Here is a 17,852-nt window from a genome sequence, read left to right on the forward strand (position 1 = left end):
GCAATGGTGTCTACTTCACAGGCTTCACGTGTTTTTGATGCCACAAGCAGGTCATCAATGTATTGGACCAAAACTGAATTTTCAGGCATTGTTAAACTCTCCAGAGATTTTTTCAGCAATTGATTAAATATAGAAGGGCTCTCTGTATACCCCTGTGGAATTCGGCACCATGCCAAAATTCGTTCTCCAAATCTAAATGAAAAAATTGGCTGGCTGTCATGATGCAACGGATTGAAAAGAAAGCATGGCACAAATCAATTACTGTGTACCATTCTGCATCATGGGGAATCTGATACAAAATCACTGATGGATTTGGCACAATGGGACAGCATGACACAACAATCTGTTCATTTTTCTCAAATCCTGTACTATTCTGAACTTTCCATTAGGTTTCTTCAGTCCCATTATTGGTGAATTACATGGGCTGCTCAATATTTCCCTTAACACCCCCTGCTGGATCATTTTCTCGATGATGGGTGTTATTCCTTCAATTATTTCAGGTGTCAGTCTGTATTGTGGGATGTTTGGGTAAACCACTCCTTCTTTTACAGTAATTTTTACTGGATCTACATTTCTCATCAGGCCCACATCTTCTCCAGTAAAATCCCAAACTGCTGCTTTCACTGTCTGTTTCAATTCTGGGGGTAATGCATTTGGATTAAACACAGCATATGTTCCCAAAGCTTCACTCTCCCTGTTATCTAGGGTCATTCTGTATAGGACATCCTCATCTGGTGTTTTAAAGGTTATTCCATCTGGTGTACAGAAAATAGTGCAATTCATCTTGCACAGCAGGTCCCTGCCTGCAAGTTCACAGGACTAGTGTCACACACCACAAATCGGTGCATGTCTGAGAATTTCCCTATTCTAACCCTTACTGGTTCAGTAAGAAGAGTTTTAATCTGTGTGTTAGACACACCAACTACTTGGATTGCTTCATCCAAGAGAGGAAGATTCTTTATATCAGCTGACCTGACAGTTGATCTCGTAGCTCCTGTGTCAACTAGAAAAGTGACACCTTCACCATTGATTTTTCCATCTACAAAAGGTCCTGCCTGGTCTATTTCTAGAGTTGCGCCAAGTACGCACTCCTCCTCCTCTCTTCGGCACCGTCAAAAGTCTCCCTCAGAATCACTTCCCTCATTTTTCAGCCAATATTGAGATACAGCGCTTGCGCGTTTTGGCTTGTTTACCTGCTCTTCATCGTAGAACCCCGACTCTTGGCTGTACTTCTGGGATCCTCTTCTCTGTGGCAAGGGTGGTTTTGGCACCTGATTCTGCTGCTTAACAGCCTTCTGCTGTTGCTGATGCTGACCACACCCCTCACTCTGCACCTGTGAATTCAATGATGGATTGTCATCATTAGTAGACGGTGGATTCTTACACTCGGATTTCCAGTGCCCTAATTTTCCACAGTTGTGGCATGGAAATTTCTTCTTGGCTTCCTCAATATTGCCTTTCCCTTTTCCTGGACCAAACCTGGGTTTATTTCCTGGGTTATTTGCTTGTTCAACCAACTGAGCTTCCTGTCTTTCTGCAACTTTCACCTGTGCCCACATTGCCTTTTCTTTCAGTTTCCTTTGTTTCGCCTCAATCTCATCACTGAAGTATTTTGCATGTCTCAGGATCTCATCAATCTTTTTGCTCTGCCAGTCTACGGTATGCTGCCTTATCATTTCACTGATTTCAGGTCACAAGCCATACACAAATCTATATACAAAATGGCTCAGATCCTTGTCACCCAGATGTTCATCTCCACTGAACTGTTTGAAAGCCAGTATTAGTCTTTCATAATATGCATGGACTGATTCTTTCAATTCTTGATGTGTTCGATCTATTTTAACCCAGTCTGTTTCCTTGGGGGGTACCTTATTTTTCAAGAAGGCCATAACCTGCTCATACTTTTTCATGACCTCCGGATCTGGAGCTCCTGTCTTTGGATCTCTCGGGTATTCTTTAGTGGGCCAGTCTATGACTATCTTACATTCTGCCCACAGGTCTGCTGGTACAATTATATCAAACAGACTATTCAGGTCGATCCACAGCACCTTTGACAACTTCACAAATCTGTCGACCTGTCTATACCACTCGACGGGCTTCTCCCTTAGTCGAGGGAAATCATTTGTAAATGACAAAATATCCTGTCTGGTCCGTGGGACATGTACGTACCCACCTCCTGGAATCTCCCTCATGGGGTAAGCTGTCACTGCTTTCTCTTTTTCTTTCATAGGGAATGTTGAGTAAGTTCTGTCTGCTGCATCCTCTCGCTTACTATACCATCTATCTTTCCATCTCTCCACATCTCCCCATTTTCTCAGCAAAGCAATCATCTCCTTAATCTGCCCTGTTCGGCCTGCATTGTTCAGATTCTCAATGTCCTTATCTGTAAAATCCACTCGGTAAGGCTTTTGTAAAGCTTTTACCTTGTCCATGTCGATCCCCATTTCACTGGCTATTCCTCTCACCTTTCATGTATGTTCTTTGCTCTCCATGTGATACTCTTACATAGAAATAGAATCTCCCCTTCCTGATAATTTTTCTGCGTTTCTGTAGGGATTGTTCCTACAATCAGCTCCTCCATTTCCATACGTAGTCTAGCTACGTCAATTCCCTGGGATTCTTTTTCTTTCCTCTGCAAAGCCTTCAGCCAATCATTCAAATCTTCAGCAGTTATTCCCATGGATTTTTCTGCACCCCCTGGTTCTGTCACTCTTTGTGGTTCTAAGATCGATCCTCTGTTCCCTTCCACACATCCAGAGTTCAAACCTGAGTTAGTCTGCACATTCAACTCTCCTCCACATATGGTATGTCTCCACTGATTTTCTCCCGTTCTCCACTGATTTTCTCTTGTTCTCATTTCTGCCTGCTCTGGAGGAACAATCAATCTATTGCCCACATATGGAACTGTCAAACCACTTTCAGTAGTTCTTGCTAGTTCTCTGGTCTTTTCATCCTCAACTTCATTCTCCCTTTCTCTCTCTCTTTCTCTCTCTCTTTCTCTCTCTCTCTCTCTCTCTCTCTCTTTCCGCCAGAGAACAACTGCTTTTCAACTCAGGGGTGGTAACCTCTGTCTTTATAATCCGCAGGGTGTCTCTCATTGGGGTAACTGCTGTTCCTACCTCTGGTTCTCGTCTATACGGGGGTGGTCTTTTGTAGAGCATGTCCTCTAGGACATCATCATCAGACTCATTCGCCCCATACCTGCTTGTTTCTACATTATGTTCTTTTTCTGTACACTTTCTCCCTTCTGTCTTCTCTGCTGTTCTCATAGGATATAATCCCATAGTCATACTGGCATCTCGCCATCTTCTCATCCGGTTATGATGGGTTTCGCGATCATACTTTCGCCCAAACATATACCGGTAATTCCCTCCACTCCTCTGCTTTTCTCGCTCATGCATTTCATCTTCCCATTCAGTCAATGCCTCAAATTGCGTTGGCCTAGGCCGAGGCTCTAGACACATCATCCGCTCCCGTAAGTTCCTCAGTATGGCCAGATTAAATGAGCCATGTTCGGGGAAAGCTAAAACTCCATCCTCTTTAGTATACTTCACCCGGTTGTCTAACCAAATACAGGTATGATACCCATACTTCGCAACCATGAAGGATGCAGGGGTTCTTATCGGGGGCAGTAACTGTCCTTCCCTAGTCACAATATCCTTATCCTTGTCAAACCAGTTCTTAACCTTACTAAATAAGGATTTCTTTTTCTTTTCCTCAGCGTGGTAATACATTTTCCTATTTTCCCCTACCCTTTTTGTCCTTTCTACAACTGTACGATCTCCTGTCCAATTGCAGCGTGACTCACACTAACGCACCAATCCTGGAGCGTCTACGTCACTGACTCAGTCTACGAATCACAGCGCGACTCACACTAACGCACCAATCCTGGAGCGTCTACGTCACCCTGTATGTCTCCCAATCCTTGCGCGGCGTACACTAGCACACCAATCACCATGCTTCCACCGTTCTCACCCACTGTCCAATCACAGTGCGGTCTCCCTGACGTCAGCAGTCGCTGCAGCAGCTCCTGCTCCTGTCTCCTGTCTCTCTCGTCTACCCCTCCTTTACAAAACTACTCGGTAGACTTTGTTTCAACTTCTACGAGTTTGTTAGTTACAACATACAAACATCTCCATTGTCTGCTTCGCTAACCACAGAACAGCAAAAGACCTTTCCCACGAGAATTCCGCCTTTCCCGAGAGCAGCGCTTACCTCTGCCCTACTACGAAATCGTTACTTCCGTTGAAAAAGTAGCACATCCCTCTACTCTACCCTTCTAACAAGCACCAATTAACTGTCTTCTCCGGAATGCTCCTAAGATTTTCACAATTAACCAGAATGCCTTCTCATTCACGCACTTTCACACCAGAAAATGTAGTACATTCACACAGAATTCTGTCTTTCCCGAGAACAGCGAACAGTCTGTCCTACTACAGAATTATATCACACGTTAACACAGCAGCGCTTACCTCTGCTCTGTCCTTCTAACAAGCTTAGAGAATACCTATTACCTTTCTAGTGATAAGCGTTAACGGAATGCCATAAGGATCCCTGATACCTAAGACCAGAACTTCACAGATAACCTTCGCTATCATATACACTTCTCTCACACAGAAAATACGTTTCTAATGGCAACACACGGCAAAGCTACCTCATCGAACCCAGACAATGCGACGCGCAACTTCAATTGCCACACGTTTTTCCCTGCCTACATACAGGGCCAACAATCCCGCCTTTTCCGAGAGCAGCGCTTCCCTCTGCCCTACCGCGGAACTGTCACCGACTTCCTACGTCCCAGAAGCCGTACACACTACATAAAACTCAATACGACTTCAACATACAGTGTTAGTACAAATATCGATATCAATCAACAATCAATAAGCCTATATACACGCAAATTCGCCAGATCAAGACAATAGTTAACCATCATTCTGCTACCAAGAAACTGGTGCAGATCGGAGCTTCCGAATCCCCTCTACTTCCACGGACGGAGTGATTTCACAGTCACACAAGCACACACCCACCACACGCTGGTGGGGCCCATTACACCAACATTCATCCTACCACTCTATCCGTGCCATGTGTAAGGGGAAACACTTTCGATACCTAACCAATCTGCATGTATCCTGAGGTCAATGGCATCAACTAGTTGCTATAGATCTGGTGAAACATTTTACAATACGAAAATAAATTCAATAAACATGACAATAAATAACCACCCGACACAGTGATTCAAACAGAATATTGTTTATCTAAAATTGTAAGAAAAGCCAATTAAATGCAAGATCATTCTTTCATATTTACCTATTTTGGCTAAAAGTCGTTTTCTAAGTCAGAACCGGTCCTCAGCAAAATAATCAAAGTTTCTAGCAGTCATGTAGAGTCACCGTCCTCTCCGTCAGCATCGGGACCTCTGATCATCAGTTCGGGAAGAAGTGGCGCTAGACCTCTCTAGTCTATAAATATTTATACTAAATTTACATTCCAAAATGTTGCAATCATATCTCACAAAACAGTTGAATGGCGGAAATTATGTCGTCTTGGTACACTGGGATACAGTGATAGTTTTTCTCACACATTGATCATCTCAAATAATGAATAGAAATAAGGAGTCCATAACTAATTTGTTACTTCTACGGATGTCTCTTTAGGGTAAATTGTATCCCATTCGTGGGACCACTATAAGTTCAACAAGTCGGTATTTGGATGTGGCAACAATCTTCACGTTCAGGGGCATTTGGCATCCCTCCCGGATTTGTCGTCATGATCATGGCTTTTCAGTTCACCAGGAGGGCAAGGTCGCAGTCAGCGCGAAGCCTCCTTGCAAATTTTCCATCTACTCGAATGCAGGCTGCGGGTGGTAGCCATGTTTTAGTAGGCCATATTGGTCAACTTAAGTAAAATGAAACACAAAACAAAATTACTGCACGGAAAGGATTATACAGTGTTATTCCCCTGCTAATACCCTTATGTGTATGTATTTATCTAGCCATTTACGACATCAAAAGCCATTAATGCATATTAATTATAAGCGCAAAACACAATAACATCACATAAGCAACATTTATTCTGTCAATTTGCTCACCAACTTAGTTCACTTAATATTTTAGCCATGCAATAGAATTCCCACGTGTAATTCTTCTGTTAATAAGGTTGATTAGACCAGACTCGACAAATCTTTAGTAATTATTAATTAATCAGTAGTACTTTTAATAATAACATACGAAAATGAAACAGATATTTGGGTTTAAAGTAAAAACCCTGCTCCACCAATAGCACCTCAGTAAAAAGCATTGCAGTTAATAGAAGGTTTTAAGACTTTAGTTACATTATAATTCATTTGTTGATGGTACCATACTCATTTGAGGAATTGTGGTATGTTCCAAGGTGATTTTACCATGTGAAAAAGCCTTCTGCCGTAATATCATGAATCATGTTTGAGAGAAAACTATTTTCTCATGCTTTTCCCACAGAGGTTTGGAAGGTGATGTATAAGCTATACTGAGAGCATATTTTCTGTAAATTCACATTATCTTTCACAGTCATGTGAGAATGAAGTCTGACATTCTCAGTAAAACATGGACATCCAACAAGGGCAGAGACTGTCAGTTGATTCCTTTGTGTTCTACTGCAGCTTCCCAGAGTGTTCCAAAGAACAACGAGAGCGCTAACAGTCCTACTTATGATAAACGTATGGCACACCTGAAGCCATCTTGATTGGAATAAAATGGTAACTCTTAAAACATTTAATTTAAAAAGGAACAAAATGAGGAGGATCATTTTGCAATAGAAAGTATGATTAGTGCTGCAGAAAGAAAAAGAGTGACTTCTCAAATCCTCTTCTATTTCATTAAAAAATTCTGACATGCAGACTGAAACATGCACTTTCAATACCAGCAGCAGACTTCCCTGGTGAGCAGTAGCTTTACTACAGTGATCTAGGGAGCAACTAGAGTGCTAACATTCTGAATGTATGGCAAATGTGTGACACATCTGAATGCCTTCTTGATGGAATCAAAGTAAAAAACTGAAAGTATTCCTACTGAGGAGACTGTAGTAAATGAGGAAATTAGGAAACTTCATAACAAATAAGTCTCCCAAAATGGCCACCAGAGACAAAAGACCCAAATGTAGCACAAATAGCACCCAGATGTAGCCCAAGTATAGCCCAATGACAGAATGGCCCAGAGTGTTCTAAAGAACACCTAGAGCACTAACAGTCTTACTTATGACAAAAGTATGGCACACCTGAAGCCATCTTGATTGGAATAAAGTGGTAACACTTAAAACATTTAATTTGCCAAGGAACAAAATGAGGGGGTTCATTTTGCCATAGAAATTATAATTAGTGCTTCAGAAAGAAAAATTAGGGCACATTTTGACTTCTCAAATCCTCTTCTATTTCATTAAAAAATTCTGACATGCAGACTGAAACATGCACTTTAAATACCAGCAGCAGACTTCCCTGGTGAGCAGTAGCTTTACTACAGTGATCTAATGAGCAACTAGAGTGCCACCATTCAGAATTTATGGCAAATGTGTGACACATCTGAATGCCTTCTTGATGGAACCAAAGTAAACAAGCATTGAAAATGCAATAGGTCTCGCCCTCGTTTATGTTAAAGCAATTCTGTTTGTAATTAGGTGGCTTTTTAGCTTTGCTTTTATTAGTGATTTTCAACCTTTCATGTACATAACATGCATATGCATGCATATATGTATATGTATGCATGCATTTATATTTGTATGTATATAGATATTCAGAATATATATATGTTTATATATGTATGTATATACATCTATATACACATATATATATATATATAAATATGCATATGCATATATATGCATATATATATATGTGCATATGTGTCTGTGTAGAGAGGTAGAGAGGTAGAGGTAGAGAGGTAGAGGTAGAGAGTAGTAGAGAGAGAGGTAGAGAGAGGTAGAGAGTAGAGGAAGAGTAATAAGAGAGTAGAGAGTGAGTAGTAGAGAGTAGTAGAGAGAGTAGCAGAGAGTGAGCAGTAGAGAGTAGTAGAGTGAGTAGTAGAGAGTGAATAGTAGAGAGTAGCAAAGAGTGAGTAGTAGAGTGAGTAGTAGAGAGTGAGTAGTAGATAGTGAGTATCAGAAAGTGAGTATCAGAGAGAGAGTAGTAGAGAGTAGTAGAGAGTGAGAAGTAGAGAGAGAGTAGCAGAGAGTGAGTAGTAGAGAGTAGTAGAGTGAGTAGTAGAGAGTAGTAGAGAGTAGTAGAGAGAGAGTAGTAGAGAGAGAGTAGTAGAGAGTGAGTAGTAGAGAGTGAGTAGTAGAGAGTAGTAGAGTAGTAGAGAGTGAGTAGTAGAGAGTGAGTAGTAGAGAGTAGTAGAGTAGTAGAGAGTGAGTAGTAGAGAGTGAGTAGTAGAGAGTAGTAGGGAGTAGTAGAGAGTGAGTAGTAGAGAGTGAGTAGTAGAGAGTAGTAGAGAGTGAGTAGTAGAGAGTGAGTAGTAGAGTGAGTACTAGGGAGTAGTAGAGCGTGAGTAGTAGAGTGAGTAGTAGAGAGTAGTAGAGAGCGAGTAGTAGAGAGCGAGTAGTAGAGAGCAAGTAGAGAGTGTGTAGTAGATAGTGAGTAGTAGAGAGTAGTAGAGAGTGAATAGTAGAGTAGTAGAGAGTGAGTAGTAGAGAGAGTAGTAGAGAGTGAGTAGTAAAGAGAGTAGTAGAGAGCAGTAAAGAGTGAGTAGCAGAGTGAGTAGTAGAGAGTAGTAGAGAGTAGTAGAGATTGAGTAGTGGAGAGTGAATAGTGGGGAGTGAGTAGTAGAGAGTGAGTAGTAGAGAGAGTAGTAGAGAGTGAGTAGTGGAGAGTGAGTAGTAGAGAGAGAGTAGTAGAGAAAGAGTAGTAGAGTAGTAGAGAGTGAGTGTTAGAGAGTAACAGAGAGTAGGAGAGTGTGTAGTAGAGAGTGAGTAGTAGAGAGAGTAGTAGAGAGTAGTAGAGTAGTAGAGAGTGAGTAGTAGAGAGTGGGAAGTGGAGAGTGAGTAGTAGGGAGTGAGTAGTAGTGAGTAGTAGAGTGCGAGTAGTAGAGTGAGTAGTAGAGAGTGAGTAGTAGCGAGTGAGTAGAGTAGTAGAGAGGGAGTAGTAGAGAGAGAGTAGTAGAGAGTAGTAGAGAGTGAGTAGTAGAGTAGTAGATAGAGAGTGGTAGAGAGTAGTAGAGTGAGTAGTAGAGTAGTAGAGAGTGAGTAGTAGTACAGTAGTAGAGAGTAGTAGAGAGTGAGTAGTAGAGAGTGAGTAGTAGAGAGTAGTAGTGAGTGAGTAGTAGAAAGTGAGTAGTTTAATTTAAAAGGAACACAAGGAGGGGGTTCATTATGCCATAGAAATTATGAGTAGTTATGAAAAAATAAAAATTAGGGCACATTTTGAGTGACTTCTCAAATCCTCTTCTATTTCATAAAAAATTCTGACATGCAGACTGAAACATGCACTTTCAATACCAGCAGCAGACTCCCCTGGTGAGCAGTAGCTTTACTACAGTGATCTAATAAGCAACTAGAGTGCTAACATTCCGAATTTATGGCAAATATGTGACACATCTGAATGCCTTCTTGATGGAATCAAAGTAAAAAATCTGAAAGTATTTCCTACTGAGGAGACTGTAGTAAATGAGGAAATTAGGAAACCTCATAACAAATAAGCCTCCCAAGATGGCCACCAGAGACAAAAGAGACCAAATGTAGCACAAATATCACCCAGATGTAGCCCAAGTATAGCCTAATGACAGAATGTCCCAGAGTGTTCTAAAGAACAAGTAGAGCGTTAACAGTCTTACTTATGACAAAAGTATGGCACACCTGAAGCCATCTTGATTGGAATAAAGTGGTAACACTTAAAACATTTAATTGCAAAGGAACAAAATGAGGGGGTTCATTTTGCCATAGAAATTATGATTAGTGCTGCAGTAAGAAAAATTAGGGCACATTTTGACTTCTCAAATCCTCTTCTATTTCATTAAAAAATTCTGACATGCAGACTGAAACATGCACTTTCAATACCAGCAGCAGACTTCCCTGGTGAGCAGTAGCTTTACTACAGTGATCTAATGAGCAACTAGATTGCTACCATTCAGAATTTATGGCAAATGTGTGACACATCTGAATGCCTTCTTGATGGAACCAAATTAAACAAGCATTGAGAATGCAATAGGTCCCGCCCTCGTTTAAGTTAAAGCAATTCTGTTTGTAATTAGGTGGCTTTTTAGCTTTGCTTGTATTGGTGTTTTTCAAACTTTCATGTACATAACATGCATATGTATGAATATATGTATATGTATGCATGCATTTATATTTGTATATATATAGATATGCAGATTATATATATGTTTATATATGTATGTATATATATATATATACACATACATATATATAAATGCATATATATGCATATATATATGTGCATATGTGTGCATGTAGAGAGAGGTAGAGGTGTAGAGGTAGAGGTGTAGACAGGTAGAGGTAGAGAGGTAGAGGTAGAGAGTAGTAGAGAGAGAGGTCGAGAGTAGTAGAGAGAGAGAGGTAGAGAGAGGTAGAGAGGTAGAGAGTAGAGAGTGAGTAATAGAGAGTAGAGAGTGAGTAGTAAAGTAGTAGAGAGAGTAGCAGAGAGTGAGTAGTAGAGAGTAGTAGAGTGAGTAGTAGAGAGTGAGTAGTAGGGAGTGAGTAGTAGAGAGTGAGTAGTAGAGAGTGAGTATTAGAGAGTGAGTAGGTAGAGAGTGAGTAGTAGAGAGCAGTAGAGAGTGAGTAGTAGAGTGAGTAGTAGAGAGTGAGTAGTAGAGTAGTAGAGAGTGAGTAGCAGAGAGTATTAGAGTAGTAGAAAGTGAGTAGTAGAGTGAGTAGTAGAGAGTAGCAGAGAGTGAGAAGTAGAGTGAGTAGTAGAGAATGAGTAGTAGAGAGTGAGTAGTAGAGAGTGAGTAGTAGAGAGAGAGTAGTAGAGAGAGAGAGTAGTAGAGAGAGAGAGTAGTAGAGAAGTAGAGAGTGAGTAGTAGAGAGTGAGTAGTAGAGAGTAGTGGATTAGTAGAAAGTGAGTAGTAGAGAGTAGTAGAGAGTGAGTAGTAGAGTGAGTAGTAGAGAGTGAGTAGTATAGTGAGCACTAGAGAGTAGTAGAGAGCGAGTAGTAGAGAGCAAGTAGTAGAGAGTGTGTAGTAGATAGAGTAGTAGCGAGTGAGTAGTAGAGAGAGTAGTAGAGAGTCAGAAGTAGAGAGAGAGTAAGAGAGAGTAGTAGAGTAGTAGAGAGAGTAGTAGAGAGAGAGCAGTAGAGAGTGAGTAGTAGAGAGTGAGTAGTAGAGTGAGTAGTAGAGAGTGAGTAGTAGAGAGTGAGTAGTAGAGAGAGAGTAGTAGAGAGTAGTAGAGTGAGTAGTAGAGAATAGTAGAGAGTGAGTAGTAGAGAGAGTAGTAGAGAGTGAGTAGTAGAGAGTGAGTAGTAGAGAGTAGTAGAGAGTGAGTAGTAGAGAGTGAGTAGTAGAGAGTGAGTGGTAGAGAGTAGTAGAGAGTGAGTAGTAGAGAGTGAATAGTAGAGCGTAGTAGTAGAAAGTAGTGTAGAGTGAGTAGTAGAGAGTGAGTAGGAGAGAGTAGTAGCGAGTGAGTAGTAGAGAGTGAGTAGTAGAGTAGTAGAGAGTGAGTAGTAGATAGTGAGTAGTAGAGTAGTAGAGAGTGCATAGTAGAGAGTAGTAGAGTGAGTAGTATAGCATGAGTAGTAGAGTGAATAGTAGTAGAGAGTGAGTAGTAGAGAGTGAGTAGTAGAGAGTAGTAGAGAGTGAGTAGTAGAGAGTAATAGAGAGTGAGTAGTAGAGAGTGAGTAGTAGAGAGTAGTAGAGAGTGAGTAGTAGAGAGTAGTAGAGAGTGAGTAGTAGAGAGTGAGTAGTAGAGAATAGTAGAGTGAGTTGTAGAGAGTAGTCAGTGTCAGTCAGTGTCAGTCAGTCAGTCAGTCAGTGTCAGTCAGTGTCAGTCAGTGTCAGTCAATCAGTGTCAGGCAGTCAGTGTCAGTCAATCAGTGTCAGTCAGTCAGTGTCAGTCAGTCAGTGTCAGTCAGTCAGTCAGTGTCAGTCAATCAGTGTCAGTCATTGTCAGTCAGTCAGTTTCAGTCAATCAGTGTCAGTCAGTGTCAGTGTCAATCAGTGTCAGTCAGTGTCAATCAGTCAGTGTCAGTCAGTCAGTGTCAGTCAGTCAGTGTCAGCTAGAGCAGCTCTGCTGACCTGGTTCTCTGGCTCTGAAGCAGCTCTGCTGACCTGGTTCTCTCCCTCTAACGCATCTCTGCTGACCTGGTTTCTCTGGCTCTACAGCAGGTCTGCTGACCTGGTTCTCTGGCACTAGAGCAGCTCTGCTGACCTAGTTCTTAGGCTATAGAGCAGCTCTGCCGACCTGGTTCTCTGGCTCTAGAAAAGCTCTGCTGACCCGGTTCTCTGGCTCTAAAGCAGCTCTGCTGACCCGGTTCTATGGCTCTAAAGCAGTTCTGCTGACTTGGTTCTCTGGCTCTAGAGCAGCTCTGCTGACCTGGTTCTCTACCTCTAGAGCAGCTCTGCTTACCTGGTTCTCTAGATCTACAACAGCTCTGCTGACCTGGTTCTCTGGCTCTAAAGCAGCTCTGCTGACCCGGTTCTATGGCTCTAAAGCAGTTCTGCTGACCTGGTTCTTTGGCTCTAGAGCAGCTCTGCTGACCTGGTCCCTTGGCTCTAAAGCAGCCCTGCTGACCTGGTTCTCTCCCTCTAAAGCAGCTCTGCTGACCTGGTTCTCTCGCTCTAAAGCAGCTCTACTGACCTGGTTTCTCTGGCTCTACAGCAGCTCTGCTGTCCTGGTTCTCCGGCTCTAGAGCAACTCTGCTGACCTGGTTCTCTGGCTCTAAAGCAGCTCTACTGACCTGGTTCTCTGTGTGACACTTACACAATTATCCAACAACATCCTCATTTATTCAAATACATAGTAACTCATAGTTAATATGTTAAAAAATCACCATTACAAATATACACTCATTCATATAGTTACTCTCTCAATCACTGACTCTTACACATATTTATTTATATACACCAACTCTCACATACAATGCCTTTAATTTTTTTACTTTGTTGAAGATGTACAACTAAAACATATATTCGCTCACCAACACACAAATAAATACACTCAATCACCCAAACAACTGTTTCCACATGCACTCTTAAACCTATACACCTAGTCAATCAACCATTCACACATCTATGCATAGAGTTACACACACCCCATCCAACCACACACAAACTCAGTGTCCCATACAAATACTCACCCAACTAATCAATAACTAATATACACACTCATGTAGTTAGTGACCAACTGATGCAGCATGTTATACAACAACAGAGGCAGTGCACAAATTCACATAGTTTAGTTACTAATCCATGTATTAAGTGAGACACTTTTAATTACTCAATTAAACAGACAGTCAGACAGCTACTAAATCCTCCATCCAGTTATATATCCACTCAATCTTCAATACAGATTGGTATATATATAATACATATTTAAATTTCAAACGAAACCACATTCACTGGATGATGTCATCAGTGATGTCATTTGAGATGTCATCAGTGATGTCACTGACCATGTCATGAATTATGCAATATGTGACATCATCAGCAGTGCATTGTGGGCGCGCAAGTTATAGTTAGTAGAACTAACTATAACGGAGGAATTTCTATGGGTTTGTACGAGTGAAAAGTCCAGCTAACTATAACACCCCTGAAACCTATGGTATTTTCTGTGAATATATATATATATATATATATATATATATCTATCTATATATATATATATATATATATATATATATATATATATATATATATATATATATATATATATTTTTTTTTTGCACCGTTGACAGAGGCCATCCGGATTGGTTCTGGATCTGGACTAAGGGTAGATTTCAGATCAACCTTCGAACAAGATCCGGATGCAACGGGTTAAACCCCACTGTGCGTTTGAAAGTACAGGATGCTGCCTGCCTGCCAGCCAGGAGGTGATATAATTGTGAACCTGAGATTGTGGCGTAGCCAATGTGACTGGTTCTGTTGTACAGCACTCTGACACCTTCGGGTAAAGTCAGCGCTTTATAAAAATGCATTAACTAAATGAATAAATAAATAAATGTGCCCCATTATAAGAAAGACAAATAGGCCCCTTGAATATTTACTGGGTAGGTAAGTACAATATTTAGTGTTCAGGGGGTCTCCCGGGCCACAGAGCCCCTGTGCCTGCTGCACCATTGCTGATTACGGCCCTAATATACGCACCGGCTGAAGTGGAGTATTTTTCTAAATTAAGTAACCTATTTAAATGTATCCATGCTTCAGTAGTTACATTCCAACGCCTTATACAACCTTTGTACGAGCGGGACAGGGGTAAACAATAATGTAACAACACTTTTGATGGAGTGGCTTTTGCGAAGTACAAATGCTAGTACATTCATTGGGTGTTACTGTTTCCCATCTCACTCGCAGAACTCTGCTTCTAGAAAGGTCGAACACAAAATACCTGTCGTCCAAAAAACTAAAACAGGTCGAGTGGCGTAAAATGGATTTGTTGTCTAAAAACTATCAAGAGTAATTTTCTGCAAGTGAATCCATATTCAAAATCACGCATCCATATTTAAAATTAGTAAATTACTCTTGAAATTAATTGCAAAGGATCAGAAAGAAGTGCTGCCCTGAGTACCCACTAGAGGGTGGTACATCCTTTCATTAGCCGCAGTGCGGACTCCCTTCCGCTGCAGGTTCTGATTTATGAAGACAGTGCTGTGACTTACTGTTCAGTAACTCCCGAACACAGGAGTGAGTTAGGACTCGGAGTGTTTCCAGAGCCAGGAGTGCTCACCTCCTAGCTGAATTATTGTGGATTGGGGCCGCCCGTAATACATTTAATTTCATTCCTTCTGGGTGTGAGCGCTCAAAAGCACCCTGGAGAGGTGAGAATGTGGAGCCTCTGCTAGCGAATGCATAAGGTGACTTAGATTCTGATAAGCAAAAACCGGGACAGGTCAGACGTAAAAGACGGACTAGAGCCTTTCGTCTCACTTTTGTATCTGGACTTCCCCGTTGTTTGCCTTGTAAATGTGTGTATATGTATTTGTATCACATTTACAAAAATAGGTATCCATGAATGGCTTAGCCTCCGCCTTGCAGCTCCCTACCCCCCCCCCCCCCTTCCCCCGTCTCTCTGTTGGCAGAAACAGACACATTACTTCAGCTATTTCAAAGGACAGCATATATTTCACCTATGCTTGGCAGGACGACCAAAACATGTATTTAAAATTAACAATGGCGCCAGGACAGTCTTTTGAAAACCAGGACTGTCCAGGTAAATCCGAGACGTCTGTTCACCCTCAGCCTACGAATGCCACATGTCTAGGCTCGTGTGTGTTGTACTACTCAAAGTGTGCTGTCGTCTTCTTTTTAGCCTGAAGCAGTATTGACAGCTAGAGGAAGCTGCCAAGCCCGCTGCCTTTGCGAATCATTTTTTAAATGTTATTATTGAAGCGTATACAATGCACCGTACTTTGTAAACGTTTGCAAAGTGGAAAATGGAAAATATATTCTGGGAACTCACCCCACTGATGCGAGGTACTGTGGCAGAGACAAGGTAGGGGGCCTTGGAGACAGTTATGCTCAGGGGGGGGACTGAACTAAAACCAGAACCAAAGGCAGCCCTGGCAAACTTGCTCAAACCAGTCCTGCGCCTTTCTTTTTTCCTTATAGCTCACTTTCCATCTATCCATTCTCTGTCTCTGACCTTCTCTCCCCGCCGCCTTTACCCCCCCTCTCTTTTTTTCTGGAGTTTGAGAGAGGCGCTAGCAGTGCCCCTTGACCTTCAGCAACCGGCATCCAATGGCTCACCTCCCCTCCCCTCCCCACCCTTTCCCCGGGAAATGCCCGATGGGATGAATGGCCAGGCCGGCCGTGGTTATATTGTCACAGAAAGAAGGACTACGGGCAAAGTGCTAATAGGCTACCTCAAGAATGGACGGTGAGTTGCTATACCAGAAATGGACTGTACCACCATTTCTCAGAATAGCTGCTATGCTAGAAATGGGTAGCAACGGAACTTCTCAACAGGATAGCTATACTAGACATAGGCAGTGCCAGCACTTATCAGAAAGGCTGCTAACAGCACACCCTAACAACACTTCTCACCAGGGGTGCTATACTAAACATAGGCAGTGTCAGCGCTAAACAGCAGGTCTGTTAACTAAATACAGACCCTAACAGTACTTCCCAGTAAGGTTGATGTACTAAAAATGGACAGCTACAGCAAACCGACAGGAAGTGGGATTGAACTGGGCAAAAGAGTCCCCACGGATATTTTAGCACCAAACACAAATCTTCTAAGCCCCATCAAAAAATGACATTTGAAAACGTTATTATACCATATGTGTACTTGTATTCATACAAAATTCACTTCTAAACATTTGACTCAATGTTTAAAAAGATTTGTTTCCAAACAAATACAGAAACAAGATTTTTTTAACCCAACAAAATTAAAATTATTTCCAAATCACCATCACAAGATTGCTCAAAAACACTTATCTAGTCCCACGGGATTAAAAACAAGGCCCACGCTGGAGACAGACACAAAGTCCAAGTGTCAAGAGAACACTATAGATTCTTTCCTCCTTGTATGGCCAACAGCATTGAGCACATTAAAAAACGCCGACGTACGTTTTGGTGGTTAGACTCCAGATTTTACTACCACCTTCATCAGCACCAAACAAAATATAAACTGATGTCAATAACAGCTTGTCAGTCTTTTTAACAGAAATGCATATGGATCTAACAGAAAATGATAATAAACATACAATTAATCGAAAATAAGCAAAATATACAAAAAATGCTAAAAAGGGAGGAAACGCTGGGTTACTGCCTCCATGTCCATGGGTCCACCTCTTTCCACGGAGCACTGGTCTATCGCTCTCCGGGCCCTGGCACCCAATTTCGAGACACTCTGGGGAACTCCTTGGGCCCATTTACCCTCAGATACTCCAATTTCACCCTTCTTGGGGACTTTTACATACATCTAGAATGCAAGAGCGAATCAGGGGTTAGACATTTTTTAAATACCCTGGGCCTAGAGCAGCTGGTTCTTTCTCCCACTCATAACGCTGGTCATACCCTGGATGGAATCCGTTCCAATCACTGCTCAAAAAAAAAAAATCAATGACCCTGTACCTATGCCTTGGACTGATCACTGGTTTATCCCATTCGAGATAAAACATAAGTACACCAACACTACACTAGATCGTACCGGTGGCACCCCCAAACGGTCTGGAAATGGAGTAAAATGCTAACCAATCCTGACCTTGATAACAAAGCACTAGACCTTAGACCCAATTTAACAGGTGATCCCACCAGGGGTTCACAATATTTTACCTCATTGATGTCCTCACTTTGCCACATCCTGGCCCCCCAGTTAACTTAAAAAGGAAAAACCCCAGTGTTAAAATCTTCTCTCCATGGTTCACTCAAAAGCTGATAGATCTACACCTTCAATGTAGCAGCTCGAACGCCAATGGCGCAGAAACTATAAACCAGAAGAACTTGTCCAGTTCAAACAAGCCCTAAAAGCCTATCTTCTTCAAGTTAGACTAGAGAAGAAAGCATACTACACCAACCTACTCGAGTCAGTGGATCATGACCAAAAAACTATTTTTAAGATCATGAGATCTTTCACACGTTCGAAAGCACTCGAACGAGATATCCCACCCTCACAGACCCTCTGTAATCAAATAGCTGACTTTTTTAAACAAAAAAAACAAAACATTCACAATTATTTTAGGGGTATACCTTCCCCCAACACAGAACTAGCATCTGAAC

This window comes from Triturus cristatus, chromosome 3_1 (genome assembly GCF_964204655.1).
Source record: "Triturus cristatus chromosome 3_1, aTriCri1.1, whole genome shotgun sequence".
In the NCBI taxonomy this organism is placed as follows: Eukaryota; Metazoa; Chordata; class Amphibia; order Caudata; family Salamandridae; genus Triturus; species Triturus cristatus.